Source organism: Silurus meridionalis, chromosome 6 (assembly GCF_014805685.1).
Source record: "Silurus meridionalis isolate SWU-2019-XX chromosome 6, ASM1480568v1, whole genome shotgun sequence".
Taxonomy (NCBI): Eukaryota; Metazoa; Chordata; class Actinopteri; order Siluriformes; family Siluridae; genus Silurus; species Silurus meridionalis.
Genome location: NC_060889.1, coordinates 22730233 through 22755834, shown reverse-complemented (window position 1 = coordinate 22755834; position 25602 = coordinate 22730233). Strand labels below are relative to the sequence as shown.

Genomic DNA, 25602 nt, shown 5'->3' with positions numbered 1-25602 from the left:
GATCAGCAACTGCAGAGTTTCAGAGTAGTATGGAGCTCCGTTCGGCTGGTCTGAAAGACACAATCCGACTCTCATACCTGGATGACAACCTGGTACTCCGTTGCAGCTTTGTGAAACACTTGTTGCATATCTATCTTGTTCTCCATAGTTTTTGTGGAATGTGGAGTGAAGTTGGCCTCAACGAAAGGTGAACTGCTTAAATCAAACGTGAGGTTCTTGGCAAATTGGTGTCCACAGAGGGTCATACAATGCACTGCAGATATCTGAAGTGCAGGCATTTAAGAGTAGGACACATAAAAAAAAATTTAAAAAAAGTTTGCCTAATTCAAACCCGTTATTTCTCGTAAACATCAGACATTCATGGTGCATCCAGGTTTGAAGCTGTTGACGATGAAGAGGCTGCTCTGCTTCATCCGTCTTTTTTTGTCTGCTCCAGAGCCGATTGTTAGACAGTGTTCTCTAAACGGGTCAGTGTCTTAGTTTGATACCATGCAATTCTGTTGATTGTTGCCTATTTCATTTTCAATGTGTAAAGCTTTCCGGCACTACAGAGGAGAAACGCTGCCCGATTGGCTAAAAAATCAGGGTCTTGGGTTCGAGCCCCACGTTGGCGTGGACATCTTTTGCACGGATGCGCTGAGATTACTAAATTTCGTGTTTATCTCTGGGCACATCTTTTCGAGAAGCAGCGCTGAATCTGGCCTGGTCACCCTTTCACACTGTGCTGGCACAAAATTATAACCCATAACAACTTTGCCAAGATGCATCACCCTGCCGGAAACAGTCACCGCTCCTCCATTTGCATCTAGTTCAGTTCGTTAAGTAGCGCAACAGCGCTTGGTGTAAAATGCAAGCCACCACGTCCCTGGGTGGGCTCGAACCACCAACCTTTCGGTTAACAGCCGAACGCGCTAACCGATTGCGCCACAGAGACCTGCTGTTATAGGCTCTTTTGGTGGTTTGGAAAATCCACGTTGGCTCCGATGGTACTTAAATAGCCAGATCAGGTGCTGGTGGGTGGGTGGGTTGAGTGAGGGCTGTGTGCTTATGCTTTTATGTAGCCGGGCTGGGCTGACATCCTGCCCGGCTAGCTCAGTCGGTAGAGCATGAGACTCTTAATCTCAGGGTCGTGGGTTCGAGCCCCACGTTGGGCGAGGATTTCTTATGCACGGCTGCGCTGAGATGACTAAGTCACAGAGAAGTGCCTTTATCGGCTCCTTTGGTGAAGAGGCCTGGGGTGCAGTCAGCATTCGATTCGTACTAAAGAAGTTCAATAGGGTTGAGTTTAGAGCTTTATAGCAGGAGATCCTTTACTTCAACCCATGCAAAGCATATCTTTATCGAGTTTGCTTTGGTGTACAGGGGCTTTGTCATGCTGGAACAGGTTTGGGTCTCCTAGATCAGTGAAGAAAAAATTTCATGCTACCACATCCAAAGATACCCTAAACAATTCAGCTTTGCAATAACAGTTTGGGAAGGAATCGCATATAGCTGGGAAAGTCAGGTGTCCCAATACATTTGCCCATATAGTGTAAAAGAGCGCATGTGAGTTCACAAGCCCAAGGCCGACACGTTCTTTTCTCATGACATCCTCAACCCTCCACCAGAATGCATCATTTACAATGAAAGTCTGCCACTTACAGCAGTCAACACGGGGGCTCTGTAAATGGGTGCACATTACGTTTGGTCTGAGATCAGCAACTGCAGAGTTTCAGAGTAGTATGGAGCTCCGTTCGGCTGGTCTGAAAGACACAATCCGACTCTCATACCTGGATGACAACCTGGTACTCCGTTGCAGCTTTGTGAAACACTTGTTGCATATCTATCTTGTTCTCCATAGTTTTTGTGGAATGTGGAGTGAAGTTGGCCTCAACGAAGGTGAACTGTTTAAATCAAACGTGAGGTTCTTGGCAAATTGGTGTCCACAGAGGGTCATACAATGCACTGCAGATATCTGAAGTGCAGGCATTTAAGAGTAGGACACATAAAAAAAAAAAAAAAAAAGTTTGCCTAATTCAAACCCGTTATTTCTCGTAAACATCAGACATTCATGGTGCATCCAGGTTTGAAGCTGTTGACGTATGAAGAGGCTGCTCTGCTTCATCCGTCTTTTTTTGTCTGCTCCAGAGCCGATTGTTAGACAGTGTTCTCTAAACGGGTCAGTGTCTTAGTTTGATACCATGCAATTCTGTTGATTGTTGCCTATTTCATTTTCAATGTGTAAAGCTTTCCGGCACTACAGAGGAGAAACGCTGCCCGATTGGCTAAAAAATCAGGGTCTTGGGTTCGAGCCCCACGTTGGGCGTGGACATCTTTTGCACGGATGCGCTGAGATTACTAAATTTCGTGTTTATCTCTGGGCACATCTTTTCGAGAAGCAGCGCTGAATCTGGCCTGGTCACCCTTTCACACTGTGCTGGCACAAAATTATAACCCATAACAACTTTGCCAAGATGCATCACCCTGCCGGAAACAGTCACTCGCTCCTCCATTTGCATCTAGTTCAGTTCGTTAAGTAGCGCAACAGCGCTTGGTGTAAAATGCAAGCCACCACGTCCCTGGGTGGGCTCGAACCACCAACCTTTCGGTTAACAGCCGAACGCGCTAACCGATTGCGCCACAGAGACCTGCTGTTATAGGCTCTTTTGGTGGTTTGGAAAATCCACGTTGGCTCCGATGGTACTTAAATAGCCAGATCAGGTGCTGGTGGGTGGGTGGGTTGAGTGAGGGCTGTGTGCTTATGCTTTTATGTAGCCGGGCTGGGCTGACATCCTGCCCGGCTAGCTCAGTCGGTAGAGCATGAGACTCTTAATCTCAGGGTCGTGGGTTCGAGCCCCACGTTGGGCGAGGATTTCTTATGCACGGCTGCGCTGAGATGACTAAGTCACAGAGAAGTGCCTTTATCGGCTCCTTTGGTGAAGAGGCCTGGGGTGCAGTCAGCATTCCGATTCGTACTAAAGAAGTTCAATAGGGTTGAGTTTAGAGCTTTATAGCAGGAGATCCTTTACTTCAACCCATGCAAAGCATATCTTTATCGAGTTTGCTTTGGTGTACAGGGGCTTTGTCATGCTGGAACAGGTTTGGGTCTCCTAGATCAGTGAAGAAAAAATGTCATGCTACCACATCCAAAGATACCCTAAACAATTCAGCTTTGCAATAACAGTTTGGGAAGGAATCGCATATAGCTGGGAAAGTCAGGTGTCCCAATACATTTGCCCATATAGTGTAAAAGAGCGCATGTGAGTTCACAAGCCCAAGGCCGACACGTTCTTTTCTCATGACATCCTCAACCCTCCACCAGAATGCATCATTTACAATGAAAGTCTGCCACTTACAGCAGTCAACACGGGGGCTCTGTAAATGGGTGCACATTACGTTTGGTCTGAGATCAGCAACTGCAGAGTTTCAGAGTAGTATGGAGCTCCGTTCGGCTGGTCTGAAAGACACAATCCGACTCTCATACCTGGATGACAACCTGGTACTCCGTTGCAGCTTTGTGAAACACTTGTTGCATATCTATCTTGTTCTCCATAGTTTTTGTGGAATGTGGAGTGAAGTTGGCCTCAACGAAGGTGAACTGCTTAAATCAAACGTGAGGTTCTTGGCAAATTGGTGTCCACAGAGGGTCATACAATGCACTGCAGATATCTGAAGTGCAGGCATTTAAGAGTAGGACACATAAAAAAAATAAAAAAGTTTGCCTAATTCAAACCCGTTATTTCTCGTAAACATCAGACATTCATGGTGCATCCAGGTTTGAAGCTGTTGACGTATGAAGAGGCTGCTCTGCTTCATCCGTCTTTTTTTGTCTGCTCCAGAGCCGATTGTTAGACAGTGTTCTCTAAACGGGTCAGTGTCTTAGTTTGATACCATGCAATTCTGTTGATTGTTGCCTATTTCATTTTCAATGTGTAAAGCTTTCCGGCACTACAGAGGAGAAACGCTGCCCGATTGGCTAAAAAATCAGGGTCTTGGGTTCGAGCCCCACGTTGGCGTGGACATCTTTTGCACGGATGCGCTGAGATTACTACATTTCGTGTTTATCTCTGGGCACATCTTTTCGAGAAGCAGCGCTGAATCTGGCCTGGTCACCCTTTCACACTGTGCTGGCACAAAATTATAACCCATAACAACTTTGCCAAGATGCATCACCCTGCCGGAAACAGTCACTCGCTCCTCCATTTGCATCTAGTTCAGTTCGTTAAGTAGCGCAACAGCGCTTGGTGTAAAATGCAAGCCACCACGTCCCTGGGTGGGCTCGAACCACCAACCTTTCGGTTAACAGCCGAACGCGCTAACCGATTGCGCCACAGAGACCTGCTGTTATAGGCTCTTTTGGTGGTTTGGAAAATCCACGTTGGCTCCGATGGTACTTAAATAGCCAGATCAGGTGCTGGTGGGTGGGTGGGTTGAGTGAGGGCTGTGTGCTTATGCTTTTATGTAGCCGGGCTGGGCTGACATCCTGCCCGGCTAGCTCAGTCGGTAGAGCATGAGACTCTTAATCTCAGGGTCGTGGGTTCGAGCCCCACGTTGGGCGAGGATTTCTTATGCACGGCTGCGCTGAGATGACTAAGTCACAGAGAAGTGCCTTTATCGGCTCCTTTGGTGAAGAGGCCTGGGGTGCAGTCAGCATTCGATTCGTACTAAAGAAGTTCAATAGGGTTGAGTTTAGAGCTTTATAGCAGGAGATCCTTTACTTCAACCCATGCAAAGCATATCTTTATCGAGTTTGCTTTGGTGTACAGGGGCTTTGTCATGCTGGAACAGGTTTGGGTCTCCTAGATCAGTGAAGAAAAAATGTCATGCTACCACATCCAAAGATACCCTAAACAATTCAGCTTTGCAATAACAGTTTGGGAAGGAATCGCATATAGCTGGGAAAGTCAGGTGTCCCAATACATTTGCCCATATAGTGTAAAAGAGCGCATGTGAGTTCACAAGCCCAAGGCCGACACGTTCTTTTCTCATGACATCCTCAACCCTCCACCAGAATGCATCATTTACAATGAAAGTCTGCCACTTACAGCAGTCAACACGGGGGCTCTGTAAATGGGTGCACATTACGTTTGGTCTGAGATCAGCAACTGCAGAGTTTCAGAGTAGTATGGAGCTCCGTTCGGCTGGTCTGAAAGACACAATCCGACTCTCATACCTGGATGACAACCTGGTACTCCGTTGCAGCTTTGTGAAACACTTGTTGCATATCTATCTTGTTCTCCATAGTTTTTGTGGAATGTGGAGTGAAGTTGGCCTCAACGAAAGGTGAACTGCTTAAATCAAACGTGAGGTTCTTGGCAAATTGGTGTCCACAGAGGGTCATACAATGCACTGCAGATATCTGAAGTGCAGGCATTTAAGAGTAGGACACATAAAAAAAATAAAAAAGTTTGCCTAATTCAAACCCGTTATTTCGTAAACATCAGACATTCATGGTGCATCCAGGTTTGAAGCTGTTGACGATGAAGAGGCTGCTCTGCTTCATCCGTCTTTTTTTGTCTGCTCCAGAGCCGATTGTTAGACAGTGTTCTCTAAACGGGTCAGTGTCTTAGTTTGATACCATGCAATTCTGTTGATTGTTGCCTATTTCATTTTCAATGTGTAAAGCTTTCCGGCACTACAGAGGAGAAACGCTGCCGATTGGCTAAAAATCAGGGTCTTGGGTTCGAGCCCCACGTTGGGCGTGGACATCTTTTGCACGGATGCGCTGAGATTACTACATTTCGTGTTTATCTCTGGGCACATCTTTTCGAGAAGCAGCGCTGAATCTGGCCTGGTCACCCTTTCACACTGTGCTGGCACAAAATTATAACCCATAACAACTTTGCCAAGATGCATCACCCTGCCGGAAACAGTCACCGCTCCTCCATTTGCATCTAGTTCAGTTCGTTAAGTAGCGCAACAGCGCTTGGTGTAAATGCAAGCCACCACGTCCCTGGGTGGGCTCGAACCACCAACCTTTCGGTTAACAGCCGAACGCGCTAACCGATTGCGCCACAGAGACCTGCTGTTATAGGCTCTTTTGGTGGTTTGGAAAATCCACGTTGGCTCCGATGGTACTTAAATAGCCAGATCAGGTGCTGGTGGGTGGGTGGGTTGAGTGAGGGCTGTGTGCTTATGCTTTTATGTAGCCGGGCTGGGCTGACATCCTGCCCGGCTAGCTCAGTCGGTAGAGCATGAGACTCTTAATCTCAGGGTCGTGGGTTCGAGCCCCACGTTGGGCGAGGATTTCTTATGCACGGCTGCGCTGAGATGACTAAGTCACAGAGAAGTGCCTTTATCGGCTCCTTTGGTGAAGAGGCCTGGGGTGCAGTCAGCATTCCGATTCGTACTAAAGAAGTTCAATAGGGTTGAGTTTAGAGCTTTATAGCAGGAGATCCTTTACTTCAACCCATGCAAAGCATATCTTTATCGAGTTTGCTTTGGTGTACAGGGGCTTTGTCATGCTGGAACAGGTTTGGGTCTCCTAGATCAGTGAAGAAAAAATTTCATGCTACCACATCCAAAGATACCCTAAACAATTCAGCTTTGCAATAACAGTTTGGGAAGGAATCGCATATAGCTGGGAAAGTCAGGTGTCCCAATACATTTGCCCATATAGTGTAAAAGAGCGCATGTGAGTTCACAAGCCCAAGGCCGACACGTTCTTTTCTCATGACATCCTCAACCCTCCACCAGAATGCATCATTTACAATGAAAGTCTGCCACTTACAGCAGTCAACACGGGGGCTCTGTAAATGGGTGCACATTACGTTTGGTCTGAGATCAGCAACTGCAGAGTTTCAGAGTAGTATGGAGCTCCGTTCGGCTGGTCTGAAAGACACAATCCGACTCTCATACCTGGATGACAACCTGGTACTCCGTTGCAGCTTTGTGAAACACTTGTTGCATATCTATCTTGTTCTCCATAGTTTTTGTGGAATGTGGAGTGAAGTTGGCCTCAACGAAAGGTGAACTGCTTAAATCAAACGTGAGGTTCTTGGCAAATTGGTGTCCACAGAGGGTCATACAATGCACTGCAGATATCTGAAGTGCAGGCATTTAAGAGTAGGACACATAAAAAAAATAAAAAAGTTTGCCTAATTCAAACCCGTTATTTCTCGTAAACATCAGACATTCATGGTGCATCCAGGTTTGAAGCTGTTGACGATGAAGAGGCTGCTCTGCTTCATCCGTCTTTTTTTGTCTGCTCCAGAGCCGATTGTTAGACAGTGTTCTCTAAACGGGTCAGTGTCTTAGTTTGATACCATGCAATTCTGTTGATTGTTGCCTATTTCATTTTCAATGTGTAAAGCTTTCCGGCACTACAGAGGAGAAACGCTGCCCGATTGGCTAAAAAATCAGGGTCTTGGGTTCGAGCCCCACGTTGGGCGTGGACATCTTTTGCACGGATGCGCTGAGATTACTACATTTCGTGTTTATCTCTGGGCACATCTTTTCGAGAAGCAGCGCTGAATCTGGCCTGGTCACCCTTTCACACTGTGCTGGCACAAAATTATAACCCATAACAACTTTGCCAAGATGCATCACCCTGCCGGAAACAGTCACTCGCTCCTCCATTTGCATCTAGTTCAGTTCGTTAAGTAGCGCAACAGCGCTTGGTGTAAATGCAAGCCACCACGTCCCTGGGTGGGCTCGAACCACCAACCTTTCGGTTAACAGCCGAACGCGCTAACCGATTGCGCCACAGAGACCTGCTGTTATAGGCTCTTTTGGTGGTTTGGAAAATCCACGTTGGCTCCGATGGTACTTAAATAGCCAGATCAGGTGCTGGTGGGTGGGTGGGTTGAGTGAGGGCTGTGTGCTTATGCTTTTATGTAGCCGGGCTGGGCTGACATCCTGCCCGGCTAGCTCAGTCGGTAGAGCATGAGACTCTTAATCTCAGGGTCGTGGGTTCGAGCCCCACGTTGGGCGAGGATTTCTTATGCACGGCTGCGCTGAGATGACTAAGTCACAGAGAAGTGCCTTTATCGGCTCCTTTGGTGAAGAGGCCTGGGGTGCAGTCAGCATTCGATTCGTACTAAAGAAGTTCAATAGGGTTGAGTTTAGAGCTTTATAGCAGGAGATCCTTTACTTCAACCCATGCAAAGCATATCTTTATCGAGTTTGCTTTGGTGTACAGGGGCTTTGTCATGCTGGAACAGGTTTGGGTCTCCTAGATCAGGGAAGAAAAAATTTCATGCTACTGCATCCAAAGATACCCTAAACAATTCAGCTTTGCAATAACAGTTTGGGAAGGAATCGCATATAGCTGGGAAAGTCAGGTGTCCCAATACATTTGCCCATATAGTGTAAAAGAGCGCATGTGAGTTCACAAGCCCAAGGCCGACACGTTCTTTTCTCATGACATCCTCAACCCTCCACCAGAATGCATCATTTACAATGAAAGTCTGCCACTTACAGTAGTCAACACGGGGGCTCTGTAAATGGGTGCACATTATGTTTGGTCTGAGATCAGCAACTGCAGAGTTTCAGAGTAGTATGGAGCTCCGTTCGGCTGGTCTGAAAGACACAATCCGACTCTCATACCTGGATGACAACCTGGTACTCCGTTGCAGCTTTGTGAAACACTTGTTGCATATCTATCTTATTCTCCAGAGTTTTGTGGAATGTGGAGTGAAGTTGGCCTCAACGAAATGTGAACTGTTTAAATCAAACGTGAGGTTCTTGGCAAATTGGTGTCCAGTGTAGCAGCCCGGCTGAAATAAAGTTGACTCTTGCACTGATGTTGGCGTTTGACTCTTTTTCCTGTTTTATTTTCCTTACAATGCACCGTATTAGACTTCAAAACACCTTATTTGCATCCACAATTCCCTTTTTTTTTGAGTCCACAACAACACCGTAAGAGCTAGAACAAACAACAACATTCACAAATAATTCAGATACATGCAAAATGAAATGAAATAATATACTATTTAACAGCAAAACTATCACATTTTAAAGATAACATCTAATATAAACAAGATAAAATTACTTGTATAACAAGCATATACTTATAAGCTAGCACATAAACTATATAACTACCTAAAAGTGCACAAATACACTTGACTGACCTTTGTGCCTCCTTCAACCAGGTACTAAAATAAAAGAAGGCCAAAAAACACAAAAATAACCAAAAATAAACCGTAAGCTACACTAATCAGGCAAATATAACTACTCTAAATTACTTTTTGCTGCTTTTGCTGGAGAAACACTGCTTGATTGGCTAAAAAATCAGGGTCTTGGGTTCGGGCCCAACGTTGGGCGTGGACATCTTTTGCACGGATGCGCTGAGATTACTAAATTTCGTGTTTATCTCTGGGCACATCTTTTCAAGAAGCAGCGCTGAATCTGGTCTGGTCACCCTTTCACATTGTCCAGAGATTGGTGTCCAGAGAGGGTTATACAATGCACTGCAGATATCTGAAGTGCAGGCATTTAAAAGTTGGACACATAAAAAAAATGTTTGCCTAATTCCATTTTTCACTGCCTATTACATCCTTTTGCAATAGGCAGTGTGTAGATCATTTCCCCCAGAGGGACAAGACAAATAAGTTCTGGATGGAAGGATGTGGCAATGGTATTATCATTTTCATTGGGGTGAAGGATACTATAGAGGGCATGTACCAAAAGTATCATAAGTTTGTAGGAGTCCATAAAGAAATAATAGATAAGTAAAGATACAGTATATAGACAAAAAAATTTTGGGACAACTAACTTCCAGCCATATGTGGTTCTTCCTAAAATGTAAATAAATGTGGAATAGGATGTTCAGTAAACACATACCAATCTTTGTGGAATATATTAACTAGTATTCAATTCAGCTTCTCAATCACAGTTTGGGAAGGAATCACATATGGCTGGGAAAGTCCAGTGTTCCAATACATTTACCCATATAGTGTACATACCTATATACCACCAGCAACCTCTTGGTGAACAGCTGAATGGACTAACCAATTGCGTCACAGAGACTTGTTTCTGGTGTAGTTTTTGGTTCTTTGTAAAATTTCACATTGTCTCTGATAGTCTTTTAACTTGCAGTAAGGTACTGCGTATGTGTTGCCTGAGGCTTGTGTGCTAGTGCTTTTATGTAAGCGGGATGAGTTAGTACTGTTCCTGGCTAGTTCTGTTGGTAGGGTATTATACTCACTCCCAGAGTTGTGTATTTTAATTCTCATGTTGGGTGTCGACAGACTTTTTCATCGGTGTGTTTAGATGACGACGTTTTATGATTATCTCTAGTGACACCTTTCCCAGAAGCAGCGCTAAATCTGGTCAGCCACTTTTAAGTGTCTAGTAATCTCCAAGTCTTGTGTGTGCGTGTGTGTTTGTGGTGGTCATTTGACAGCATATGTTAAAAACCTGCTGATGCTTTTATCAAATCCTAAAAAAACTATCTGACATCATGTAATTTATTTTTTAACAATGCTTACTAGACTTTTATGTGCATTATTTTTTGAGTTTTTAGAAGTTCTAGAAAAAAACATTTTAAATTAATTTTTTTGACAAATTAATGATACTTTCAATGATTACTAATACTTCCACAAATAATATATTGTCTAGCATAAAATATGAGAACTTGAAAGCTTTATTTTATCTTGCATTTATAACTGTACATACAGAAAATATTAAATCAAAGTTTAACACTGCTGCAGGCAGATCCAGTTGCAGATGAGGCAGACTGTATAAAACAAATTCATACAAATCCAATATGTCAGACAGGAATTGTGATCAGAAAACAAGCAAAAGATTATGAGATGAGCGAACAGAGTCACAAGGAGCACAATAAAAATCCAATACCAGAAAACAGACAAAGGAACGTTAACGTGGTAATCCAATATGTGATATAGTAAAGCTTGGTAAGACTGTGGAACAAGATACAACATTCTTCCAAAACTGGTTGGTGTATGGACTCTATTAAGAGAGAGTGTGTGTGTGTGTGTGTGTGTGTGTGTGTGTGTGTGTGTGTGTGTGTGTGTGTGTGTGTGTGTGTGTGTGTGTGTGTGTGTGTTTGTCTGTCTGTCTGTCTGTGTTGGAAGGTCATTGTGGTTGTTGGAGCAGGCTACTCCAGCAGACAGTGACCGGGCTGTGACCTCAAAAATACATGACTGTATTCTGTGCTTTTGTAGTGTATATACTGTTTTAAAAAGAAACACTAAATTAAAACAATAGAGTGTCTTTCAGGAAGCATGAATAAGGTTCACTTTTGATCCCCCTCGCAGCTTTGGGTAGTGATTCACCATCATCGTCAAATCCAATTGTTCTCCTGAAACCAAATAAATGAAAAAAAAAACTTATGACAATGACAATGTTTGTTATTAAATAGTTACACAATAACCATTGTAGAACATGAAATGTAAAATGTTTCTTATAAGTTAAACATTATTACTGGAAAAAATATATTTATTAATAGTGTAGGAAAAATGTGTTTCTGTGCTGATGTGTTTCACCTTGAGATACCAAACACAGTAGTTTTTTGCATATCATTGGATTAATTTGAGATTGGGTGAACGTTTTCCTCAGTAAATGTCCCCGGGACCTTGTTTGGGGGGGGTTGATGTCAGAGAGCCACCAGTCATGCCTCACTCCAATGCTCAACACTCGCGTATTCAAGACTAATAAACAACACCTTGTTTTACTCCTGGTTCCTGACACCCGGTCTATCCGTGACAGTTTTCTTTGTTTTAGTTTGAAATTATTATAATTTTGAAAACTTTCTGGCATTTTTTTTTTTTTGTCTAAATCAGACATTTGGTGCATCAGTAATAATGGTCAGTGGGAAACACAGTGCTCAGTCTTTAGTAAAATGGACTAAATTAATTTATTTAATACAATTTCTCGAGTTACTCAAAGAATCATTACAGCCCTAACGACAACAAATTTGCAATATACAGTGTCTGTGCTGTAAAAGTTTCAAGAGGGGGTACGGTGCCAAAGCACTTTACACTACAGGTTTGATTCATCAGCTGAGAACACAACATCTTGAAGAGAAACCTGACACTTTTTTATTGAAATAGGAAGCAGTTGAATTTGCTATGTGCAGTTACATAAAAATTTGTGTAGGCTTCAAAACTTGGTTCTTGACTTGTGGCTATATCTGTTTACAGTTTAAGGTTCGTTATAGTTTGTATTTCTGCTGTTTTGCACAATAATTGTTACATTTTATTATGTAAAAAAAAACTAAATGTAGATTAAAACATTAAAGTTTGTTTTAAAATATTTTGTTTAATACTTGGTTTGATACTTTCGGGTTTTCCAATTTGTTGTGATACTTTCAATAAAAAAATGACATCATATTCAAAAGTGTAATATTAATACAATCAATTATACAAAAACTATTACAAATATTTTAAAATATGCTAGTTTTCAGCCATCTGCGTTCTGAAGTTCCAGTTTCGACCCAGAATTTTCATTTTTGTGCATCAGTACTTAATACATTCCTGAAGGAACTCAGATTGTAACTATGTTCCACGTGTAAAAAGGATTGCATTTGGTACATGTGTGTATCTAACCGAAAGCCCTGTTCTGAAAAGTTTTCAGTACGAATATGTGTACATTACACCCCTACTGGATACGATGTTATCGATTTATATATTATTAAGATCATTATTTTAAAGGGTAAACACTCACTTCTAACACTTTAATAATATTTGTTAAACTATGTATGTATAATTTTTAGTGTATACATTTATGAAAACAGATATCATTATGATTAGAATGTTAAAATTTACCTTCAAAAATAAGCTTCATACACTCTGGTTTCTTGTGGAAATGCTCACATGCATGCTGTAGCAAATATGATATTTTCTCTAAGGGAAATATCATGATTTCTACTGATCTCCCAGAATTAATAACATGGATGTTTATCTTATCCACATCTTCAAGGTGATCTGATGTTTTGCTTGGTTGGAAGATGCTCCCAGTCCTTGATATGTCTCCTGCGGTGTCTAAAATAACAAATTGTGATTATTCTCACAATCACTTAAGACAAACTCAAACATAAAGCACATTTGGTTAAAATGCATTAAAGCTAAAAGCTTACTGTCATCTGGAATGCATAGAGGATCACATTTCTCTTTTTCTGGATTTGGAGATGTGCCTGCCACTGGGCTTGATTCAGTCTTATTTCCGTAGACATTTCGGAAAAAGAAAATACAATTTGAAAATCTTGAATATCTATTCTGCACTATTTTTAGGTCCCATTTTAATTTTATCAAATGTGTAATAGGCTGCTTTGTGCAAAAGATCAGATATTTTTTTACTGAGCAGGTCTTCAGACAACACTTTGATCTTAAATGGATTGTGCTGTTAAAGATTTAAGTTTATTGTTAAACTTGTATAATTCATGTCATCCTGAAAGCACACTTTTATTACAGCAACAAAAGGACATGCTAAGAAAATCTTTTTCCTCAGGTTTTTGTCAATAATTATTTGCTATTAATATTGCAGTAGTAAAAAAGAGCAAATTTACAATGTTCTTAGACACAGATATTTTCTCATAGTTATCCTCCTGCTCTTATCTAAAATAAGGTTATCCTTATGTAGAATAAAAAAAACTTACCTTATTGGAAAATAATAAAAATCCAAGGACACCCCCCATATTGGTAAGTGTTTGTTCTTCTCCGGAGTTACAAATGACTGTGACACTCTTTGCTCCTTCTATTTATCCTGTACACTTTTACTTTTTGTTTCTTTTTGTACAGAAGCTTTTATTGTTCAACCTTTTAACCATGCCAAACAACTTTTTCCCTGTGGATCTTTCTTGGATTATTTACAGTTTACAGTTTCTCCTCATTGTTTATTGTCAGTGGGTGCTGAGTCCAGAATTTTAACCATTGGGAGATTTAAAGAGACAGATTTTTTGCATAATTTATTTTGCACAATGTATTGCATCATATTATAATATTATAATATATACTGGTTTATGACACACTACAGTGTTAAACTGTAGAGCAACTGTACAGCAACTTTACTTTACTGTAAAGCAACACAATGGAAAGTATTGCGTATTTGTATTTTCATTTTCGAAAGTGCTTCAGAATGCGCTTTGGCAAGTTATGATTTGTATGAAGAAATACATTCTAACAATTTATCTGCACCACAACATTCCTTTTTTTGTCAGTTGAATGAGAGGCTTTAAGGGAAATCCCAATCTGTACTTTTGCTTGTCGTTTATGGGATCTTGGGGATTTTTCACTTGGTCATCACTGGAAGTAACCTGATTTAAATTTTACATTTCACAACATACACTTGTAATGTGATCAGATTATATAAGATTAGATTTAACATTATTATTATTATTATACAGAGAAGTTCAACCGGCATCTCCGCATTTAACCAGAAATACAAAAGATCAGGATGTGGCGATAAAGTACATGTGGCATATGAAAATAGTATTTTATAAACAGTGCAAATAAAACTTTTTATATTATAAATATAATAAAAACATTGCAAATATTACAATGCAACTGTCATGATAGGTGTGAATGGATTGCAAAAAAATAAGCTAGTATAATGCAGTGAACAAAGAAAAATGTAGATATAAATTAGAAATATAAACATGGAATAGAATTAATGATCTATAACATCTGATTACATTTAAAATGTGGGGGGTGGGGAGATCATGGGGAGATTGTGAGAAATTCATTATGTTGACTGCTGAGGGAAGAAGCTGTTCCTTAAGGTAGTACATCAGAAGAGACTCTTGTAGCATGTCATATGGAAGCAGAGCATACCATCTATTGTTGTGGTGTGCAAAGGTGTCTGTATATCATAGAGTATAGCAAAGCAAGCTCCATGAAGACATGGTTTACTAAATTTGGATTGAAAGAATGTGGGGGTCCTGAGCCATGACCTCAACCCCACCGAATAGCTTTTGGATAAACTTAGAAACACATCTTGCTTGACATCGGGGCCTGACCTCATGCAGGCTCTTGTGAATGAATGTGTAAGTGAATATTAAAAATTTAGTAGTTGATTTGATTGCGAATCTTGGCTTGTCTGTGCACATTATTTTTAGATCACACACTTTGCAGTATACATGGCATGAGCTTTGCAATAAGAGCGTTTCCTAGAAGCACGTGTTTCAGCTCAGTCTCTGTGGCGCAATCGGTTAGCGCGTTCGGCTGTTAACCGAAAGGTTGGTGGTTCGAGCCCACCCAGGGACGAGGTGTGCGCTTTTGCATTTTATAATTTGTGTTATATTTATTTTTACATATGTTTTATTTTTGTTATTACATTTGAAAGCACCAGCACACCGTGTCAAATTCCATAACAATAGAGCCCGACCTCATGCAGGCTCTTGTGGATGAATATGCAAGTGAATATAAAAGAATTAAAAGATGATTACATTTTGTGGAGTAGTGGGGTAGCAGTTTTGTGGATTATTATTGCATGTTTTTTTCCCTGTCAGGTATTGTCACTATTTAATCAGGGGCATATGTGAGCTTAAGTACGTAGTTGAGGGTAGTTGGACCTTTGCCAAGTGTTAGACTTCACTGTGATCTAGTGAAAAGCAGTTTGTAAATATGTGCTGGCTGGCTTCCTGTGTCTCACAACATGCTAAACTTCATCCTCCCTGCTTGACAGTTGTATGTATAGTTGTATGATAGCTTTTGTATGATCTCAGGTGTTACTTTTAGCCTGCTTGTGACCTTATTCTAGATAAGCATGACATTGCTGACCCAAACTAATCAGTTATATGCTTTTGACCGATCAGCACTGCATACCACAAAAGATTTCCTACAGATTATTCTAAAGTTATATACAAATTTACAATGTAATAGATTTAATTAGACTCGTTTCTTTCTTTATTTTGTGCTTGTGGCTACCCAATCCGTACCGGAAATAGCTCTTTACTAGTGATTCTCTTGATTCTCATTTGCGCACATGTGCAGTACAGATTGTTTTTCTGGTACGGATCAAGTAGCCACTGTGCTCAATATACACACTGATCTTATTGGCTTGTACTTATCAAATGTTTATGGTCTGCCATCTAAGGTCAGGTTAAAGTAGATTAGTGTTTGTTATAAAGCAAAAGGAACACGTCCCTGGGTGGGCTCGAACCACCAACCTTTCGGTTAACAGCCGAACGCGCTAACCGATTGCGCCACAGAGACCTGCTGAAGCCAGCTTAATGCACGGTCATTCACTCAGAAAGATGAAAATGGTGATTGCTGTTTCAACCAACAGTTGGATATTACAGACTGGAGATACAAGGTGCACTATTTAGCTGACAAATTACCACCAGTAAACCCAAATATAGTTGCAAATTGGTTTTGTAATATTGAAAGTGGCAAACTCAAAAACAGACATGTCACTGCGTGTTTTAGAACCACCAACCTTTCGGTTAACACGCTAACCGATTGCCCACAGAGACTTTCTATTGGGTTTCACCCGGTGCCTTGGTGGTACTGGGATATTAGTCCAGGTTTTGTGGATGAATGTGCAAGTGAATATTAAAAAGTTGAAAGATTATGAAATATTGTGATGGTAAAGGAGTTTTGATGGCATAATTCTTTTCCCCTGTCAGGTACAGTAGATCATCAGGGGCATATGAGCTCATGTCTGAGTTGAGGGCAGTTGGGCCTTAGCTAAGTTGGGCCTTTGTTACACTTCACTGTAATCTATGATGACTAGCAGTTTGAAAATATGTGCAGGCTGGCTTCCTGTTTCTCACAACACAAGTTAAACTTTACCTACCTGCTTGGCAGTTGTTGTATCATAGCTGTTGTATTATCTCTGATGTTACTTTTAGAACATTTGTTAGTTTATTCTAGATAAGCATGCCATTGCCGACCCAAACTAAACAGTTATTTATTTTTGACTAAGCAGCACTTCATACCACAATAGATTTCCTGCAGCTTATAATAATGTTCTATTAAAAATAACATTAGCCACGTTTACAAGTACACTTTTTTGTCATTCCGATTAAAATTATTCTGGTTGAAAGATTTGGTGGACTGTTTACATGAGTTACACGAATGTGGCAAACAAAAAGAAACCCTTCCCTGGGTGGGCTCGAACCACCAACCTTTCGGTTAACAGCCGAACGCGCTAACCGATTGCGCCACAGAGACCTGCTGAAGCCAGCTTAATGCACGGTCATTCACTCAGAAACATGAACGGGTGCTTGATGTTTCAACCAACAGTTGGATATTATAGACTGAAGAGACAAGGTGCACTATTTAGCTGAAAAATTACCACCAGTTAACCCAAATATAATTGCAAATGTATTTTGTAATATCGAATGTGGCAAACTTAAAAACGGAAACATCACTGGGTGTCATCGAACCACCAACCTCTCGGTTAACACGCTAACCGATTGTGCCATAGAGACTTTCTAGTGGGCTTGACCCGGTGCCTTGGTGGTACTGGGATATCAGTCCATGTTTTGTGGATGAATGTGCAAGTAAATATTAAAAAGTTGGAAGACTATGAAATTTTGAAATGGTAAAGGAGTTTTGATGGCATACTTTTTTCCCCTGTCAGGTACAGTAGATCATCAGAGGCATATATGAGCTCATGTACGTAGTCGAGGGCAGTTGGGATTACTTTGTGACATGCACACTTCAGCCTATGTCCTGTTTGCCATCTTTTATTCCTGTCCACATGTAGTTCCTTTTTTTTTTATGTAAAGTGTTGCTCTTAATCAAGCAACAGAGTGAATTTGTAGGCTGGAAGGTATGAGAAAACATTGTATCCTTTCAGAAACAATTACAGGATACAGAGAAGAACAATTAGAGGACTAACTTGTTTTTTTCTTTATTTTGTGCTTTATATGCACACCGTTTTTATTGTCTTGTACTTGATCAATGTTTCCTGTCTGCCATCTAAGGTCAGGTCAAAGCAGATTTATGTTTGTGTCCAAGAGTGATAGCTGTTATATGATAGCTGTTGTATGATCTTAGATGTTACTTTTAGCAAGCTTGTGACCTTGTCCTAGATAAGCATGACATTGCTGACCCAAACTAAACAGTTATTTGTTTTTGACTAAGCAGCACTGCATACCACAATAGATTTCCTACAGCGTATAATAAAGTTATATACAAATTTACAATGTTATAGATTTAATGAGAATAAAAACGAATACAGAAAAGAACAATTCTAAGATTGACTCGTTTCTTTCTTTATTTTGTGCTTGTGGCTACCTGGTCGTACCGGAAATAGCTCTTGACTAGTGATTCTCTTGATTCTCATTTGCGCACATGCGCAGTACAGTTGGTGTTTCTGTTACGGATCAAGTAGCCACAGTGCTTAATATACACACACCGATCTTTTTGGCTTGTACTTATTTAATGCTTACGGTCTGCCATCTAAGGTCAGGTTAAAGCAGATTTGTGTTTGTATCCAGGGGTGTTATATAGCAAAAGGAACACGTCCCTGGGTGGGCTCGAACCACCAACCTTTCGGTTAACAGCCGAACGCGCTAACCGATTGCGCCACAGAGACCTGCTGAAGCCAGCTTAATGCATGGTCATTCACTCAGAAAGATGAAAATGGTAATCGTTTAAACCAACAGTTAGATATTACAGACTGGAGAGACTAGGTGCACTATTTAGCTGACAAATTACCACCAGTAAACCCAAATATAATTGCTAATTTATTTTGTAATATTGAATGTTGCAAACTTAAATTGGAAACATCACTGGGTGTCCTCGAACCACCAACCTCTCGGTTAACATGCTTAGGAAATATTGTGATGGTAAAGTAGTTTTGATGGCATAATTATTTTCTCCTGTCAGGTACAGTAGATCATCAGGGGCATATATGAACTCATGTAGGTAGTCGAGGGCAGTTGGGCCTTAGCTAAGTTGGGCCTTTGTTACATGTCATTGTGATTTATGATGACTAGCAGTTTGAAAATATGTGCAGGCTGGCTTTCTGTTTCTAGCAACACAAGTTAAACTTTACCTACCTGCTTGGCAGTTGTATCATAGCTGTTGTATTATTTTTTATGTCACTTTTTGTACAAACTAAACAGTTATTTATTTTTGACTAAGCAGCACTGCATACCACAATAGATTTCCTGCAGCTTATAATAATGTTCTATAAAAAATACAATTAGCCAAGTTTACACGTACACTTTTTGTTATTCCGATTAAAATCATTCCGGTCGAAAGATTCAGTGGACTGTTTACATAAATTACACAAGAGAATGTGGCAAACTTAAAAAAGGAACACGTCCCTGGGTGGGCTCGAACCACCAACCTTTCGGTTAACAGCCGAACGCGCTAACCGATTGCGCCACAGAGACCTGCTGAAGCCAGCTTAATGCACGGTCATTCACTCAGAAAGATGAAAATGGTGATTGATGTTTCAACCAACATTGGGATATTACAGACTGGAGATACAAGGTGCACTATTTAGCTGACAAATTACCACCAGTAAACCCCAATATAATTGCAAATTGGTTTTGTAATATCGAATGTGGCAAATTTAAAAGTGAACACATCACTGGGTGTCATCAAACCACCAACATCGTAACACGCTAACCGATTGCCCACAGAGACTTTCTGTTGGGTTTCACCCGGTGCCTTGGTGGTACTGGGATATCGGTCCATGTTTTGTGGATGAATGTGCAAGTGAATATTAAAAAAGTTGAAAGATTATGAAATATTGTGATGGTAAAGTAGTTTTGATTGCATCATTTGTTCCCCCTGTCAGGTACAGTAGATCATCAGAGGCATATATGAACTCATGTACGTAGTCGAGGGCAGTTGGGCCTTAGCCAAGTTGGGCCTTTGTTACACTTCACTGTGATCCATGATGACTAGCAGTTTGAAAATATGTGCAGGCTGGCTTCCTGTTTCTCACAACACAAGTTAAACTTTAGCTACCTGCTTGTCAGTTGTTGTATCATAGCTGTTGTTTTATCTCTCATGTTACTTTTAGCACATTTGTGAGTTTATTCTAGATCCAAACTAAACAGTTATTTATTTTTGACCAAGCAACAATAGATTTCCTACAGCTTATAATAATGTTCTTTAAAGAATAACATTAGCCGCGTTTACACGTACACTTTTTGAAAATGAGAATGTAGCAAATTAAAAAAAATAAGAAATAAATCGTCCCTGGGTGGGCTCGAACCACCAACCTTTCGGTTAACAGCCGAACGCGCTAACCGATTGCGCCACAGAGACGTGCATGTTAGAGCTGAATCACTGCCTTAGTGGTGTTAGGATACCAGTCCACGCTTAAGTGGAGTTAAGTGGAGAGTTGAGATCAATTCGATTTGATATATTTGAATTAAATTGAATTAACAAAACCCTGTAACCTTATGGTAATTTTTATCCTCAGAGGCTTGTTCTGGATTAGTCTGAGTGTCCGATTACGCTACATAGACTTGAGAATGCATCACAGTAGTTGACTTGGTGGTACTGGTATATCAGTACATGGTTAGTTGTGATCAATCATATCATGCAAGCATGTCTTGGCTTGTTTGTGCAGATCACACACTTTGGTCTGTGCGTACTTAAATAGGAGCGTTGGTATAAGAGCGTTTCCAAGAAGCGAGCGCATCAACTCAGTCTCTGTGGCGCAATCGGTTAGCGCGTTCGGCTGTTAACCGAAAGGTTGGTGGTTCGAGCCCACCCAGGGACGAGTGCGAGTTTTTGCCTTTCATAATTTTTGGTATATATATACAGTATATATATATATATGACACTTGGCTAGTAGGTAGTAGTATTGTATTTTATAGCTGGTATATGAAAATATGAAAAACAAAATAATAAAGTAATTATTATTGTAAATAAAGTAATTATATTGTAAAATAATAATATTGTACAACCAGGTCCAAAGGTGCAGGGGTGTAATGTAGAAGTCTTGATTTGGAATTTTACAATGTTTTGTTTGTTTGTTTTGTTTTAAGGAGTTTGTTATTTCCAAATAATAGTGTAAATACATAAAATATTCAATTTATTTCAATGTGACGTGTTTTTCACAATTGTCTCAATTGTCTCAGCTTTACAGAATGTAAGAATGATAGAACCCAGCCATTAGGGAGGCACAAGCCAGTGCATTCTTAGTGCGGTCCCAAGCCGGGTAAATGGGGAGGGTTGCGTTAGGAAGGGCATCCAGCGTAAACGTGCCAAATCAAATATGCGGATCACAAATGAGAATTTCATACCGGATCGGTCGAGGCCCGGGTTAACAACGACCGCCACAGGTATCGTTAGCCGACAGGGTACCGGTGGAAATTGGGCTACTGTTGGCCGAAGGAGGAGAAGGAGAGGAGGAAGACGTCTACAGAGATGGCAGGAAAGGAGCAGTGTAGGAGAGTGGAGTTTCGGGTTGGTACTTTAAATGTTGGTACTATGACGGGTAAAGGGAGAGAGGTAGCTGATATGATGGAGAGGAGAAAGGTAGATATGTTGTGTGTTCAGGAGACCAAGTGGAAAGGGAGTAAGGCCAGGAACATTGGAGGTGGGTTTAAACTGTTTTATCATGGTGTGGATGGAAAGAGAAATGGTGCAAGTGAATATTAAAAAGTTGAAAGATTATGAAATATTGTGATGGTAAAGTAGTTTTGATTGCATCATTTGTTCCCCTGTCAGGTACAGTAGATCATCAGGGCATATATGAACTCATGTACGTAGTCGAGGGCAGTTGGGCCTTAGCCAAGTTGGGCCTTTGTTACACTTCACTGTGATCCATGATGACTAGCAGTTTGAAAATATGTGCAGGCTGGCTTCCTGTTTCTCACAACACAAGTTAAACTTTAGCTACCTGCTTGTCAGTTGTTGTATCATAGCTGTTGTTTTATCTCTCATGTTACTTTTAGCACATTTGTGAGTTTATTCTAGATCCAAACTAAACAGTTATTTATTTTTGACCAAGCAACAATAGATTTCCTACAGCTTATAATAATGTTCTATAAAGAATAACATTAGCCGCGTTTACACGTACACTTTTTGAAAATGAGAATGTAGCAAATTAAAAAAAATAAGAAATAAATCGTCCCTGGGTGGGCTCGAACCACCAACCTTTCGGTTAACAGCCGAACGCGCTAACCGATTGCGCCACAGAGACGTGCATGTTAGAGCTGAATCACTGCCTTAGTGGTGTTAGGATACCAGTCCACGCTTAAGTGGAGTTAAGTGGAGAGTTGAGATCAATTCGATTTGATATATTTGAATTAAATTGAATTAACAAAACCCTGTAACCTTATGGTAATTTTTATCCTCAGAGGCTTGTTCTGGATTAGTCTGAGTGTCCGATTACGCTACATAGACTTGAGAATGCATCACAGTAGTTGACTTGGTGGTACTGGTATATCAGTACATGGTTAGTTGTGATCAATCATATCATGCAAGCATGTCTTGGCTTGTTTGTGCAGATCACACACTTTGGTCTGTGCGTACTTAAATAGGAGCGTTGGTATAAGAGCGTTTCCAAGAAGCGAGCGCATCAACTCAGTCTCTGTGGCGCAATCGGTTAGCGCGTTCGGCTGTTAACCGAAAGGTTGGTGGTTCGAGCCCACCCAGGGACGAGTGCGAGTTTTTGCCTTTCATAATTTTTGGTATATATACAGTATATATATATGACACTTGGCTAGTAGGTAGTAGTATTGTATTTTATAGCTGGTATATGAAAATATGAAAAACAAAATAATAAAGTAATTATTATTGTAAATAAAGTAATTATATTGTAAAATAATAATATTGTACAACCAGGTCCAAAGGTGCAGGGGTGTAATGTAGAAGTCTTGATTTGGAATTTTACAATGTTTTGTTTGTTTGTTTTGTTTTAAGGAGTTTGTTATTTCCAAATAATAGTGTAAATACATAAAATATTCAATTTATTTCAATGTGACGTGTTTTTCACAATTGTCTCAATTGTCTCAGCTTTACAGAATGTAAGAATGATAGAACAATGTTCTCATATATTTACATTTGTATATCTATTCCAGCTGAGTAAGCCCCGACAGTGGCAAAATACTGTAAGAATATTGTAGAAATACTTATTATATAAACACACAATACATCGATATTGTTGGCATATACGTGATTTTTTTTGTTTGTTTGGTTTTTAATATAAAGATGTTTGCTAAAACGAACTCGTAGCCCGGCTAGCTCAGTCGGTAGAGCATGAGACTCTTAATCTCAGGGTCGTGGGTTCGAGCCCCACGTTGGGCGATGATCTTTTAATGCTTTTATTTTTCTTTGTCTGGTGACAAATTTGTAGACTAGACGTTATACGATTAAAAAAGGGGCGTTATGCATTTTGTTCTGGTACGTGAGCTATTTCTCTTTTTGTGCTTTAATCACGTTAAACTTTCGTCCATTCTGAGTACGATGCATGCACGTGGTGTAAGAACAGCCCCACCACGTGGTCAAATGACATATTACAGTCCCATTCACACGTTTCTCCTCCTGTTAACAATCGTGATCCTTAAAAAAACGATCGTAGATTAAACTAAATAATGGTCAGAAAATTAACACTATTCAAACAAATGCACTACTGAACCCCTCTGCTATCATTTGCACACTTTTTCTTGGTGTGGATGGAAAGAGAAATGGTGTAGGGGTGATTCTGAAGGAAGAGTACAGTAAGAGTGTAGTGGAGGTGAAGAGAGTTTCTGATAGGGTGATGATCGTGAAGGTGGAAGTTGAAGGATGATGATAAATGTCATCAGTGCCTATGCTCCACAAGTTGGCTGTGAGATGGAGGAGAAGGAAAGATTCTGGAGTGAATTAGATGAAGTGGTAGATGGTGTACCTAGGAAAGAACGGTTAGTGATTGGGGCGGACTTTAATGGGCATGTGGGTGAAGGGAACAGAGGTGATGAGGAGGTGATGGGTAGGTATGGTTTTAAGGAGAGGAATGTGGAAGGGCAGATGGTGGTAGATTTTGCTAAAAGGATGGAAATGGCAGTGGTGAACACTTATTTTAAAAGAAGGAGGATCATAGGGTGACGATAAGAGTGGAGGAAGGTGCACACAGGTGGACTATGTGCTATGCAGGAGATGCAACCTGAAGGAGATTGGCGACTGTAAGGTGTTGGCAGGGGACAGTGTAGCTAGACAGCATAGGATGGTGGTCTGTAGGATGGTTTTGGAGGCGAGGATGAAGAGGAGGAGAGTGAGGACTGAAAGAAGAATAAGATGGTGGAAACTGAAGGAGGAAGAGTGTAGTGTGAGGTTCAGGGAAGAGGTCAGAGAGAGGCTCAGTGGTGTTAAGGAGGTGTTGGATGATTGGGCAACTACTGCAGGAGTGATGAGGGAGGCAGCTAGAAAAGTACTTGGTGTGACATCTGGAAATAGAAAGGAAGACAAGGAGACGTGGTGGTGGAATGAGGAAGTGCAGGAGAGCATAAGGAGAAAGAGGTTGGCAAAACAGAAGTGGGATAGACAGAGTGATGAGAAAAGTAGGCAGGAGTACAAGGAGATGCGGCAGCAGGTTAAGAGGATGTGGCGAAAGCCAAGGAAAAGGCATATGAGGAGCTGTATGAGAGGTTGGACACTAAGGAAGGAGAAAAGGATTTGTACCGATTGGCCAGGCAGAGGGACCGAGCTGGAAAGGATGTACTGCAAGTTAGAGCAGTAAAGGATGGAGAGGGAAATGTGTTGACTAGTGAGGAGAGTGTGTTGAGAAGGTGGAGGGAGTATTTTGAGCAGCTGATGAATGAGGAAAATCAGAGAGAGAGAAGGTTGGATGATGTGGAGATGGTGAAGCAGGATGTAGATAAGATTAGTAAGGAGGAAGTGAGAGCAGCGATTAAGAGGATGAAGAGTGGAAAGTCGGTTGGACCAGATGACATACCGGTGGAAGCGTGGAGATGTTTAGGAGAGATGGCAGTGGGGTTTTGACCAGATTGTTTAACAGGATTTTGGAAGGTGAGAAGATGCCTGAGGAATGGAGAAAGAGTGTGCTGGTACCGATCTTTAAGCATAAAGGAGATGTGCAGACCTGCAGTAACTACAGGGGTATTAAGTTGATCAGTCACACCATGAAGTTATGGGAAAGAGTAGTGGAAGCCAGGCTGAGAGAAGAGGTGACCATCTGTGAGCAACAGTATGGTTTCATGCCGAGGAAGAGCACCACAGATGCCATATTTGCTTTGAGAATGTTGATGGAGAAGTATAGAGAAGGACAGAAGGAATTGCATTGTGTATTTGTGGATTTAGAGAAGGCGTCGACAGGGTGCCAAGAGAGGAGTTGTGGTACTGTATGAGGAAGTCAGGTGTGTCGGAGAAGTATGTAAGGGTGGTGCAGGACATGTATGAGGACAGTGTGACGGCAGTGAAGTGTGCAGTAGGTACGACAGACTGGTTTAGAGTGAAGGTTGGACTGCATCAAGGATCGGCCCTGAGCCCTTTCCTGTTTGCAGTGGTGATGGACAGGTTGACGGACGAGGTCAGACAGGAGTCTCCTGGACTATGATGTTTGCGGATGATATTGTGATTTGTTGTGAGAGTAGGGAGCAGGTTGAGAAGAGCCTGGAGAGGTGGAGATATGCACTGGAGAGAAGGGGAATGAAACTCAGTAGGAGTAAGACAGAGTACATGTGTGTGAATGAGAGGGAGGGCAGTGGAGTGGTGCGGTTGCAGGAGAAGAGCTTCAGAAGGTGGAGGAATTCAGGTACCTGGGTTCAACAGTGCAAAGTAATGGAGAGTGTGTTAGAGA

At 41.2% G+C, this 25602-nt stretch overlaps 1 long non-coding RNA gene and 20 other non-coding genes across 21 annotated transcripts; 9 read left to right on the top strand and 12 right to left on the bottom strand.

Moving 5' to 3' along the window:
* Nucleotides 1-860: 860 nt before the first annotated feature.
* Nucleotides 861-934, bottom strand: trnan-guu. Its single transcript has one exon. It is a non-coding gene; the product is annotated as a tRNA-Asn (tRNA).
* Nucleotides 935-1081: 147 nt separating this feature from the next.
* trnak-cuu lies at nt 1082-1154 on the top strand. The gene has a single exon. It is a non-coding gene; the product is annotated as a tRNA-Lys (tRNA).
* Nucleotides 1155-2553: 1399 nt separating this feature from the next.
* trnan-guu lies at nt 2554-2627 on the bottom strand. Its single transcript has one exon. It is a non-coding gene; the product is annotated as a tRNA-Asn (tRNA).
* Nucleotides 2628-2774: 147 nt separating this feature from the next.
* On the top strand, nt 2775-2847 carry trnak-cuu. The gene has a single exon. It is a non-coding gene; the product is annotated as a tRNA-Lys (tRNA).
* A 1396-nt stretch (nt 2848-4243) lies between these two features.
* trnan-guu lies at nt 4244-4317 on the bottom strand. The gene has a single exon. It is a non-coding gene; the product is annotated as a tRNA-Asn (tRNA).
* A 147-nt stretch (nt 4318-4464) lies between these two features.
* trnak-cuu lies at nt 4465-4537 on the top strand. The gene has a single exon. It is a non-coding gene; the product is annotated as a tRNA-Lys (tRNA).
* A 1390-nt stretch (nt 4538-5927) lies between these two features.
* trnan-guu lies at nt 5928-6001 on the bottom strand. Its single transcript has one exon. It is a non-coding gene; the product is annotated as a tRNA-Asn (tRNA).
* Nucleotides 6002-6148: 147 nt separating this feature from the next.
* trnak-cuu lies at nt 6149-6221 on the top strand. Its single transcript has one exon. It is a non-coding gene; the product is annotated as a tRNA-Lys (tRNA).
* Nucleotides 6222-7617: 1396 nt separating this feature from the next.
* trnan-guu lies at nt 7618-7691 on the bottom strand. Its single transcript has one exon. It is a non-coding gene; the product is annotated as a tRNA-Asn (tRNA).
* A 147-nt stretch (nt 7692-7838) lies between these two features.
* Nucleotides 7839-7911, top strand: trnak-cuu. The gene has a single exon. It is a non-coding gene; the product is annotated as a tRNA-Lys (tRNA).
* An 814-nt stretch (nt 7912-8725) lies between these two features.
* On the bottom strand, nt 8726-9111 carry LOC124387057. The gene is made up of 2 exons (XR_006926079.1): nt 9051-9111; nt 8726-8845 (listed from the first exon to the last, which is right to left on the bottom strand). It is a non-coding gene; the product is annotated as an uncharacterized LOC124387057 (long non-coding RNA).
* A 5958-nt stretch (nt 9112-15069) lies between these two features.
* trnan-guu lies at nt 15070-15143 on the top strand. The gene has a single exon. It is a non-coding gene; the product is annotated as a tRNA-Asn (tRNA).
* Nucleotides 15144-16020: 877 nt separating this feature from the next.
* On the bottom strand, nt 16021-16094 carry trnan-guu. The gene has a single exon. It is a non-coding gene; the product is annotated as a tRNA-Asn (tRNA).
* Nucleotides 16095-16980: 886 nt separating this feature from the next.
* trnan-guu lies at nt 16981-17054 on the bottom strand. The gene has a single exon. It is a non-coding gene; the product is annotated as a tRNA-Asn (tRNA).
* Nucleotides 17055-18352: 1298 nt separating this feature from the next.
* On the bottom strand, nt 18353-18426 carry trnan-guu. Its single transcript has one exon. It is a non-coding gene; the product is annotated as a tRNA-Asn (tRNA).
* Nucleotides 18427-19157: 731 nt separating this feature from the next.
* trnan-guu lies at nt 19158-19231 on the bottom strand. The gene has a single exon. It is a non-coding gene; the product is annotated as a tRNA-Asn (tRNA).
* Nucleotides 19232-20043: 812 nt separating this feature from the next.
* On the bottom strand, nt 20044-20117 carry trnan-guu. The gene has a single exon. It is a non-coding gene; the product is annotated as a tRNA-Asn (tRNA).
* Nucleotides 20118-20503: 386 nt separating this feature from the next.
* Nucleotides 20504-20577, top strand: trnan-guu. Its single transcript has one exon. It is a non-coding gene; the product is annotated as a tRNA-Asn (tRNA).
* Nucleotides 20578-21931: 1354 nt separating this feature from the next.
* On the bottom strand, nt 21932-22005 carry trnan-guu. Its single transcript has one exon. It is a non-coding gene; the product is annotated as a tRNA-Asn (tRNA).
* Nucleotides 22006-22391: 386 nt separating this feature from the next.
* Nucleotides 22392-22465, top strand: trnan-guu. The gene has a single exon. It is a non-coding gene; the product is annotated as a tRNA-Asn (tRNA).
* A 573-nt stretch (nt 22466-23038) lies between these two features.
* On the top strand, nt 23039-23111 carry trnak-cuu. The gene has a single exon. It is a non-coding gene; the product is annotated as a tRNA-Lys (tRNA).
* The last annotated feature ends 2491 nt before the right edge of the window (nt 23112-25602 follow it).